We start from the raw sequence: 11,914 nt of genomic DNA, 5'->3' as shown, positions 1-11,914 counted from the left end.
AGTGCTCTGAGTTCTGCAGCGCGAGCTTTCGCTACACGTGCTCCGAGCTGTGGTGCGTTAGCCCACTCGGCCACCGTTCTCCCACGAATGCAAGCAAACAGCATCATCCTGTACGCTGCTTGTTTGCATTCGCAGCTCCATTGCCATCAGCACCAGTCTCTAATGTCGGCTAGGTGGCTCAGGTTGCCGCCCGAAACAAGGGGCATAGCAGTTACCATCCATCTATTCAACCGGCCTGTCCGGCGGCCATGGAAGCCCGGATTTTTGCTATGGACCTCGGGTAGGCGAAAGCCTTTATAGGCCAACCAGAGCCGCTTCACTTGCCCTTTCCCATGTTATGTGGTGCGACGATTGTTTCTAGACGCCTCCCCCGCCATTCCAAAACAGTAAGTGATTAGTCTACGCCGGCCGTCGGAGCCGATGCCCGGCAGTCGCCATTGACGGTAAACGCGGTAAACCGAGTAGCGTGGCATAATTGGCGCATGCGCAGTTCTGCAGTGACGGTCGCGGTAACCCCCCGGTCGCCCGGTAGGCGGTAAGCTCATACTCTCTAATAGGGAGTTTTAGAATAACGTACGCAATTTTAGCGCACGCTAGCGCTAAATTTAGCGCTTGTATTAGCGCACGCAACGCGAGAGAGTTTTAGAATAGCGTTTCTCCGTCGCGACGCAAAAGCCCAAGCATCTCGCGCTTGCGACGCCACCAAGATACAGTCACAATCTTATTTCACACACGAAATGTTGTAACTTAAGGAAAAACAAGTTTTGTGGTCCAGAGTATTATTTTAGATTTGTTTAAACGTGAGAATGCGACGTGAGCGGTTGACCGGTCATGTCCGCTTGCGTCGCCTCGGCAAGAGAGGTCTCGTGTACTGACCTTCGCACATCGTACCCTCGCCGAGAAATGTTCACGCGTCACAAGCATCAAGCTGTCGGTGATCGTTGTCAAACCGAGTACAATGTCGTCCCGTATTGAAAATCGCAGTCGCGAGGATGCCGCCGAGGTCGCACTCATGACGCCGCCAAAGCAGCCGCCAACATACTCCAGGAAGCCGCCATTTTTTTTTTTTTTTTCAACTCTGCTTGTCTTGGCTTTAGCCAACTTCTCATCACGAATCCTCCTTGGAGAAGCGCAAAGCCTCTTTGCGTACGCACGCTATTTCCGAGAAATAGCGCACGCTAAAATTGCGCGCGGAAAGCGCAAAACCTGGTTTGCGTTCGGAGCATGCGCAGTGTTGACGACGCTATTCTTTGTGTGCCTAAAGCTTTAGCGTGCGCTATTCTAAAACTCCCTAATATCTCATGATTTACCGTGTCAAAAGCCTTGCTGACGTCTAGAAAAACGGCACATGAAAACATGTTGCCCTCAAAACCAGAGTAAATTTCGTCAGTTACATCCTCTAAAAGTAACTGCGTACCACTCCCAGAAATAAACCCATATTGCCTAGAAGAAAACAGCGAACGCTGATCAATGAAACTGGTCATTATATGGAAAATGTGTTTCTCAAAAACATGTTCCAGCACGGGCAAAACCGAAATCGGGCGGTAGTTTTTTTACCTTTTTAGGATCCCCGCCTTTGAAAATCGGTCGCACTATAGCAGTCTTAAGCCCATTTGGGATCACGCCCAATTCGATAACTCCGTTTAACATGAAAAGAAGTGTATCTTGCAGATATCTGAAGTTTCTTTGAAGACAATCAAAAGTTATACCATCCACGCCTGGAGACCTAGTAGGCCTAATGCTGAAGAGAATCGAACGTAAATCGTCCAAGCTCATGGGATAAAGGAAAGCGGAGGTTGCGTTCATCTCCATTACTGCTTTCGAAATACCAACTCTTTCTGGAGCAGAAGTGGATCTAAAAAAGTAGGAATTGAATCGTTCAACAATATCTCTCAATTTGTTACCGAAATGTTTTTTTACAACGTCATCCACGGATGGCTTTCGCTGATGACCACGAACAGTATTAACAGGTGACCATGTCTCTGAAGAGCTAAAGCGCGCCTTTTCAAACTTGTTCTTGAAGTGCTTTCTTTTCGCCAATCGAAGCGTAGCATTAGCTCTGTTCCTCGCGATCCTAAGTTCAGAACGAAGTTTATTATTCTCTGGAGCTCGCCAACTCCGTGCCCAAGCGAGTTCTTTTGCTTTTATGGCGGTAAGTACCTCCGTGTTCAAGCATGCGTGATCCGGTCTTCGTTTTTTTATTCTAACTGTTCGTTTACATTTCTCTGTGAAAGAATTAATGATCTGTGTGAACTTCGTGTACAGGTCAGATTGGGATGTGGACTCACGAAACGAGATCCAATCAAATGCCGAAATGAGGCGATCTAGTTTTACATTATCGATAATTTCTATTTGCTTTGTCTCGGCTTCAGGCTTTGTTTCCCCAGGATTTACAAACTGACATCCTACAAAATAATGATCGGCCAGTTTTTCCGTGATAACCGATGACATTGTAATGGTATTCTCAGCTCGAACGCAGATATGATCGATGCAGGACGTGACTAGTTTACCTGATAATACCTCTTCTCTTGTTGTAGCTTTAATAGTGCTTTCAATACCCTCGTTTGCAAGAATGTTCAAATAATCACACACATCAGATCGATCCTGTTTCGCTACATCGATGTTAATATCACCAACCGAGCAAAATAAACCCCTGTTATGCACTTCATTCAGTGTTTTTTTCAATTCTTCTAGAAAACTTCTAACGCTTTGTAAAGGAGGCCTATAACATGCTAACATAAAAATAATAAAACTGAAATTCTCAATTTTAAGCGCAATCGTTTCTGCATGAGAAAAAGAGATGTCGAGTTTAGAAACCAGCCATTTGTCCTTAATGAAAACCGCAATCCCCCCCCCCCCCCCCCCCCCCCAATTTGACCGCGAAAACCAGAAGGAATTATAGCCAGCTAATTTAAACAGATCCCACCAATCCTCACACACATTAGTCTCGGTAATACGAAAATGTCCGTGTTTGCTGTCACGTCTTTAACAAGAAGGTTGAAGAGGCTCCAATATTTCCTTGTGCCCCTAATGTTCACGTGTAACACCAAGAAAAGTTGGCTCTTTATATTGAGCCTCTGTTTGAAAACCTTGAAATCTCCACATTCTTGAAAATTTGTCGACATTACTTTAGCTTATATTCTGAAGGTCGTTGATTGTGTTTACCTTGACTATCGCTGAACCTTGTTTTTTTTTTTTTTTTCGCAAAAATTTTCCTTCTCTTTACCCAGACATATTTAAATAGCACTTCCTTGGCTTTTGACCTGGCCATCCAGAATAAATCTCTGTATGCTCGAGCCAGGTTTTCGTTAAAGTAAACCTTCGGCAGTTTACCTGAATTATGAAGTGAGCTCAATCGTACGCGACGGCTCATCCATTCCTCGTACACCTTCACGGACGCAAACCTTATCAAAACTGGGGGCACAGGGCCGGGCTTCGTTGCAAGACGGTGGATGGCAAGGACGTCTCCTGCTTGGAGTGGAGGCAAATCTAATTTGTCTCCAAGATCGGCGATGACTCGCTCCAAGTTTTCATCCTGGTCGCATGGCAGTCCGTGGATTTCCAGGTTTGTCGACCGACTCCGCTGCTCCAAGTGGTTCAGTCTCCCTGCAGTCGCTGGATAGTACGCGATTGTGCGTCCACAACACTGCACACCTCAGCCAACCGGACCTGCAGTGCTTCGGTGTCCTTTTCGTTTTCGGTTCCCTTAGCAAGCACCGAGTCATACTTCAATGAAAGGTCCTCAATAGATTGTTGAAGTGTCTTGACTGTTTCTTGCAGGCATTGAACTGCCGGCTTCAAAGTTAGCAGCTCATCGACCTTAGAAGGGAGTGTGAGGAGAGTGTCGACATTCGCCTCGAGGGAGACCAATAAGTCTAACTTGATATTGACCGCGCTGAGAAGTTCCTCGGATGCACAGATGCCTTGAGGTTCCTCAGACACACTTCCCTGCGTCGAACCAGAGTCGGCAGAACGGCAAGACCGGCAGCGCCACTTCTCTCTTTTTTCTTGGCCCATCGCGCCGAAGGTTGATTCTTTTATTCCGGCACAAGACCCCAAGTGGTAAAGACTCTTGCAGGCACCGCACGTCATGAATTTACCGTCAGATGGGACAGGTTTCAAACACACCGAACAGTCACCGAGAGAATTCATTGAGGGTAGTAGGCTTACCGATGGAGCCGGCGTCCGATCAAGGTGTAGTGAACGAATTTCGAGCAAGGCTTCTGCTTGTGATCAGGTTGGCGTTTCACTTGAGTCCGTGAACGTTCACTGGGTTCATATGTCTCGAGATGTAGTGATTGCCAGTTGAAATTTGCAGAGCAGTTAAGATGCAACGGCCGCTTTCGGGAACTTCTTCTCCTTTATCTATATATATATATATATTTATTCATGAGAGAAGAATTACCAAGTTCAGCTTCGGACCTGGTCAAAGCCGGGAAGGGCTTGTGGGACCAGATCCAGCAAGAGAAGAATCAAAGGGCGACCTCGCAAATTGTCACACAGTATGTAAAAATAAAAGAAGAGAAGAAAATTACACAAAAAATTGTCATTGCTCCCGCAGGACGAACGCAGTTAGCCGCTGGGCCAGCAGATCGGTCGGAATCAAATCAAATCAAATTGGACGTTTAGTGTTTATACAGTGTAAGGTTGGTCTGCCAGGATGAGGCGACACTGGTTTACACTGTAGATGAGCAATCTGGCCAGTGTAGTACGACTGCTAACCTGGGGTCTTTAACGTGCTCACGCAGTAGTGATACACGACCGCACGCCGGTACGATGCTCATCCAGATCGAAACGGGCAGGGGTGGGGCTCGAACCCAGGATCCCTGGGTTCTGCAGCGCGAGCTTTCGCTCCACGCGCGTCGAGCTGGGTGTGCGCTTCAGCCCACTCGGCCACCGATCCCCCCAGATCGGTCGGAGCACTAAATAAAAGGAACGGCACTCATCGGCGCGCGCACACACACACACACACACACACACACACGTACACTTGTACGTCCGTATTGAAGAAAGGCAAAGCAGAACGTCGGGACGAACAGACCAAGGCTATAGTTACAAATAGTGTAGGGGACTAAAAAGAAAAAGAGCACCAACGAAAAAAAAAAATCACTGGGCAAACTCGCAGAGGTCTTAGGGCCTCACGATGATGCAGATAAAACAACAATCTACTTCAGGACAAAATTGAGAAATGAAAAGGAAAATAATATCGCAAACAGAATAGTCAACGTTTCACCGATATCATATGAAGCTCGCAGTCACTGTCGCGCTACGTCAGAAAATGTTGTTTTTAGAGTTTTCTTTAATTTTTTGTTTGAGGTAATGGAAAATATTGAGTCTGGTAAATCATTGAACACTTTCGGCACATAAGAAGCGCGCGTACTTTCACCATATCGCGTTCTCACTCGTTGTATGTCGAAACGAGAAATAGCCCTAAGTTCCCGCGACGAATCTGATGTGACCTTAAATTCGCTCTCCCAGAAGTGGCGCCAGATCACCGTTTGGAGAAAGAGGGAGTGGAATGAGGGCAGTTCAAGCGAACCAAAGAAGTTAGCGCTTGACGAAAATGGTGTGTTATACGTGACGTTCTTGAGGATTGCGTTTAGAATTCGGTCAATTCTGGAATGCCAGAAGAGTGGACAATTAAAAAAAATGTGATCCCGTACCTTAGTATACCGTAGGCCAGAGCGTGCACAACCCTTTTCCTGATGGGGAAAGGTAGGAATCTTTTTTATGTTGTATAGCATACAAAACACTGACCTCAGCCGTTGACAAAGATGCGTCATATGAGAAGTCCAAAAAAGATTGCAATCAAAGTAAATGCCTAAGTATTTGATCGAACTAACATATTCTATAGGATCACACTGAGTACACAAGCAACCGGAGTTGTGGAGAAATAGCGGATAGGTCAACCTTATATTCTTTAAGGGATTGCAGAAACATATAAGCTTTGTTTTAGAGGCATTTACTCGAAGCTTGTTTACCGAAAACCAGTCCATGACTCTAATTACATCCAGTTGGAGCATTTCCACTGCACGCTGGTACACTAGATGGCGAGAAAGCAAAACAGTGTCATCAGCGTACTGAAACATTATTGAATTGGTAATGGATGATGAAATGTCGTTCACAAATATGTTAAATAACAGTGGTGACAAAATCGAACCCTGAGGGACTCCATATGTTAGGAGTGCCTTTGCACTATGGACATTGCCTACCGCTACAACCTGTGTGCGAAAACATTTTAGCAGTGCGTGAAATGGGCCACGAAAGCCCAATCTATACAGCTTGTCTAGGAGGATGTCATGGTCTACTGTATGAAACGCTTCAGCGACATCGATAAAGAGTGCACACACATCCATGTTGTGTTCGAAAGAAGAGTGAAGGAAGTCTGAAAAGGTTTCTAGAAGATTGGTGGTACCACAATATTATTATATTATACAAATTATATAATAATAATAATAATAATAATAATAATAATAATAATAAACTTGTATTCAGGACACATTCATGAAAGCATACAAGAGTGCGGGGGCAATCAAAGCCGACAAATGGCTTGTGTGATGCCGCCCAAAAAATTACAAAAAAAATGATATGTCCACGAAAAAGCAGTGTAAAGTTCGTCACACACACATCAGTAAAACAAACTGAAAAACTTTAGGATGTACAAAACTGAATCAGTAATTAGGCACATACACACTGATACTAACATAATATGCACACGCTAGGCGACATCTCATCCCAGTAGGTGAAGTCTCAGCATTATCTTTAGTTGACGCAGTGAATTCGCTTGTAGAATTTCAGAAGGCAGATTATTAAAGAGTTCAGGCACGTAAAATTCGCGTGTACAACGTCCATATCTTGTTCGGGCGAAAGGTATCTCGAAAGTCTCTTGAAAACGAAGCGTACGAAGAACAACGTTTTTTCTTTTGAATTGATCTGTCCAAAAGTATCGTAAGATAATAATAATAAGGAGACGGAGTGGTTGTCGGAGGAGAGGTCGTCGCGCAAATCCTCGGGAAGGCGGCACGCGCGAATCGCCCGAATCGCTTCCATGGAATCAGTGCAAATGCGGCACCGGGGAGCAGGCGAAACGGAGGTAAGTTCTTGAGTAGCATGCACTATGGCTGCAACCTCAAGAACGAGCGTGGAAGTTGGGTTGGAGTAGGGGCTAGCGGTGGACGTAATGGGAGGGGTGGCGGAGCTCGTCAAGGTGACACATGCTGTGGCGCCGAAAGGAGGAAAATGTGAAGAGTCCACGTAACATGTGGTAGTATCAGATGGGAAAGGGTCGTGGTGCAAGGCCCGGGCCTGACGGCGTCCATCATGCAGGCCCGGGGTCATGTGGGCAGGGAGCGGAGCGCATCGAAGTTTGTCGGGAAGAGGCTTTTGGGGGGTGTTTAAGGGGAAATCAATAGATCGTATGCCAGCTTGTTGCAAGAGCCAGTGGCCCTGCGTAGAGCCAGACAGGCGACCCTGTTGACGGTCCCTGTGAAGTCTGAGGAGAGTAGGAAGAGGTTGAAAAATGCCTGTATCGTAGAGTTTCTCTGAAGATGCGTGTATAGGGAGGCGCAGAGCTGCTTTATAGAGTGTATTAATGGCGGACTGTATACGTTTCGTCTGCGTTTGCGTAAGCACACAGTAAGGGAGAGTGTAGAGGATCTTGGTTCGAGGCAAAAGGTGTAACTAATTAGCCGGCTCTGCGTTCATCGACCCCACCGTGTCTCTGAACCACTCGGCCGACGAAGTGCGTTACCTGATGGCAAGTGTTTATGGTTGTCTGTATTGCCTTGGTATAGGTACAGTTTTGAAGAGGAAAGCCCAGGACCCGACAAGAGGGTGTGCAAGGGATAGGGTGGTCGTCTAGGTGTAGGGAGGTAAGCGAGTTAACTGACCGCTGGTACTGTGAGTGGCAGAGGAGCAGCAGCTCTGATTTCTCGGGAGCAGCTTGGAGGCCTGAGCGGGAGAGGAACTGTGCAATAAGATCAAGGCCGGTTTGGAGGGTGGACTCCACCTGCCCCGGCGACCCGTGGGTCACCAGAGGGTGATGCCTTCCGCGTAGAAGAGGGCGTGAAGGTCTGGGATCGTGGACAAGGTTTGCGCGAGTGGATTCATACCGAGGTTAAAAATGGTCGGGGAAGGTACGGCGCCTTGAGGGGTGCCGAGGCTGAGGGGCAGGTAGAGATCTGCACTGGTACGGGCCAGACCTTGGGCCACGAGCCGGGTTCGGGCTTCACGTCTACATTCATGAAGGGCCCGGGCCGGGTACGGGCCTTGCATTCAAGTCTACAAGGTGGGGCAAAGCGGGCAAAGCCGGCCATTACTGTTTTTTTAGCAACATGTTCTTTGGAAGCGTCTCCGTGGCGGGTTGGGAGAGAAACTACAGTGGGGGAGGAACAGATGCTGAAGCATTGTGTCTGCGTGTAGGTTTTGTACGTTTCGGTGAGTGTGTAGCGAATGCTCTTCCAGAGGACTAGCGGCGCGGCGTTTCTTTTCGCCCATGAACACGCACACATACGCGCCTACACAATGCGCACCCTCGCCGGTGTTAACCATCTGTATGTACGAGTGTTTGCATCGTCAGTATGGGTGTATGGGTGAAGAGGTTCTCTTGAGGGGTGATTTTCCTGAACGATTTCTCGCAGATCGGCGCAAAAGACGGCAATACTTTTCTTTAGGTTGTACGAAGAGGAGAATGGGCAAATTAAAACTTCGTCCGTGTTCTGTCCAAGTTCGTCGCGACGCTTCCCTTCCTTTTTAACTGTGACACATGGTTTGAATGTTTGTCATTTTTGTTTTTCCGTTCTTTCCGCGCGGGTTTGGTCGCAGAAAAGGACGACGGGGGGATATTTCTTAACAAGCTGCCTAGGCCTACAGATTGGTCCAACTAATAATGTCAGCAAAAAGAAAAAAGATGCTTACGGCATTTAATGTTTGGTATCTGTATGGAAACCAGGTTGACTAACTTGGAATAACCAAGAAACGTTGTTGGGATAAGGTTAGAGTTTCTAAATACACGAGAATTATCGTTTTTAGATCTCATTGTCTCTGCATAGCAAGTTCCATCACAAAGTGGCAGCTGCATAACGGGATGTGATGGTTTGTGCTATATGGGCGCCAAAAACTAGACGGTTACCAGAAAACTACCTACCTGTAGAATCAGTATACCTACTATCACCAAGTTTATAAAAAAAAGGGTAACATTATTGCGAGGCGGTCGTTTCTTACCGCCATAATGTTTGCCCTAAACGTGCTTATCGTACAAGCAATCAACAATATCATTTGCATAACTTACGTAATAAATAATAACTGCATAAAAAAATGATGACACGAGGATTGCACTTTTGTAGCATCGAACCTTGTGCTTAGGATCGAAAAGCTACGTCAAAAACCCTTCGGAGATAAGGGAAGAAAAAAGAAAAATGTACAGCATGGTTGTTTCTACTCAGGGAAATGTATATGTATAGCTTTCTTTTTTTCTGTACGAAGCTAACTTTTCTCTAGAGTTTTATTTGCCCTCCAAGAGATGCCCATGAAACAAAAAATTCTAGGATTTTAATAGAGAAGTTTGTACGGCAATTCCTGGTCAACATAGGAATGACTATGACAGACAGGGTAGCGTATCGAAATAAACTGCTTGAACTTGAAGCCACTGCATCGCAAAGTACTTCCCGTCTGATATATAAAAATTCAAGACTTGGCATCTAAATATAGCAGGTTGGAATACCAAATAAACCAGGTTGGAACAAGGTTGGAATTTATAAATAAACCAAAGTTCTTTTTCTTGAGATCCCATCGTCTTTTTGCATATCATGTTACATCACAACATGCATAAGGGGATACTGTGGTCTGTGCTACATGTGCCAAAAAGTAGGCGTTTACAAGATAATGCCCCACCTTTTCAATCAGTACCGACAATCATCACGAAGTTTATAAAAAGAAATTGGCGAAATCATTGCGAGGTGGTCGTATTTCACCCCCATAATGTTTTTTCCCTAAAGCCGGGGTCACACTGCTTATACATCATACAAACGACAATCTGCAAACAGATTCAAACTTGAGTCACCACGAGATCTGAGCTTGGAATGCCGCACAGCAACCAATTCAAGGAGACACTTGGCACGCGTCATTTGAACCACGCATATCGTGGTGACTGATATCTGTGGACTGTCTTGTGTATAATGTATATTTGGGTTGTGTGTGCATGTTTATACAGCCTAGAACTTGGTCTGCCTCAACTGGCGACGAGACTCCCAGCTGTAGATGAGAAATTTAGCACGTGCAGTACAACCGCTAGCCTGGCTCTTTAACGCGCACCACGCAGTAGTGATACACGACCGCACGCCGATACGATGCTCATCCAGATCGAAACGGGCAGGGATGGGGATTGAACCCAGGATCCTCCGTTATGCAGCGCGAGCTTTCGCTCCACGTGCTGCGAGCTGGTGTGCGCTAGCCTACTCGACCACCGATCCGCCCTTGTATAATCTATGAGCAGTGTGGCCTCGCGCTTAAAGGTACTTTTAGTTGAAGAAAACACCGCAATGTGAGCTGCAAAAATTGCGTAATAAATACTTAAAATATAGAAAGAAGGACAACACGGACTGCATTATATATCAAACCTCGTGCTCAAGCTCAAAGAGCTATCTGAAACAACGTGATAGATGAAAAAAAAAAAAACTGCGGTACAAATTTTTTATTTAGGGAAATCCGATTTTTTTTTTTTTGTGTGTGTACGGAGCTAATTCTTTTTTTTTTATTTTATAGGCGCTACATATTGCAGTCACATATATCAAAAGGCGCGCTTGTAGCGATAGCCGCCACATGCTCAGAGGATTATCCCAAATTAAATAAGCATAAACATTTGTCTATCAACTACCCCGGAGCAATTGTTCACCGCTTTACCACAATACACAAAAATATGTAAGTAGAAGTTGCAGTAACTCGACACAAGGAGACTTTTTCTTGGACCGTTCTGCCTTGCGCCGTGCTGTTTATGAATGGGATGACCCTCCAATCCCCACGGGGAGACGCCGCCTCGTTCTCTTTTTCCGATTACGACCTCTCCGCACGATGGAACGGCCGGAGAAGCGTTCGCACGCTTCGGGATCTCGGAGGCCATGCGTTTACCCTTCCCAGTGGCGGCAGTTTCAGGGGGGGGGGGGGGGGGGGGGCAGAACAAATGCCTTGTCCCTCCACTCGAAGAACGGGGGGGGGGGGGGGGGGGGGTCAAGCGCCCCTTGCCCCCCTTCTCCTCCCCCCCCCCCCCCCCCCGGTTGGTACGCCCATACAAGCGGAGAGGCGGTGCGTACGGGCGACAAGTCTTGGCCTCTTGGTCCTACTCAGTTGCAGGTGTGTGAACGACGCCTACAATGCGGTTTGGTGGCGCGGTGCGGATTGATCAACAGTCGCGGCGAGTGCAAGCATCGCATATAAACATGATGACTGGGAATAACTTTCTTTATTAGTGGTGCAAAAATGTCTGAAATTCTTCGAGATCATCTGCCTGTTCTTTGACGTTCGCGGTCTTTCCCGGGTTTGGCAGTACTAAACCCAGTGAGCTGAATCTGACGAAGTTCATTAAGCGGTATTAATAAAACAGACTGCCTCTTCACACTGTGCGTTCTTTATACCATTTGATGCGAAGCATATGACAAGGTTTGGCGAAATTCTCGGGAGTCAATAGGTCACAGGTTTCGCGCGTCAAACTCCACGCGTGAACAGTCTGATTAAACTTGAGGAAGAAAACGAGAAGGGACGAACAAACTCAAACTTCCAACTGTTGCCATTTGGAAGTTTGTGTTTGTCCGTCCCTTCTCGTTTTCTTCCTGGAGTTTAATTATCCATACCAACCCGCTCGTTCTGTCCGAACAGGCTGATTTCACAAAATCTTGGTTTCGCTAAACTGTGGCGCGTTGAA

Source organism: Ixodes scapularis, unplaced genomic scaffold (genome assembly GCF_016920785.2).
Source record: "Ixodes scapularis isolate PalLabHiFi unplaced genomic scaffold, ASM1692078v2 PGA_scaffold0__279_contigs__length_252992795, whole genome shotgun sequence".
Lineage (NCBI taxonomy): Eukaryota > Metazoa > Arthropoda > Arachnida > Ixodida > Ixodidae > Ixodes > Ixodes scapularis.
This window is presented reverse-complemented; position numbering follows the sequence as displayed.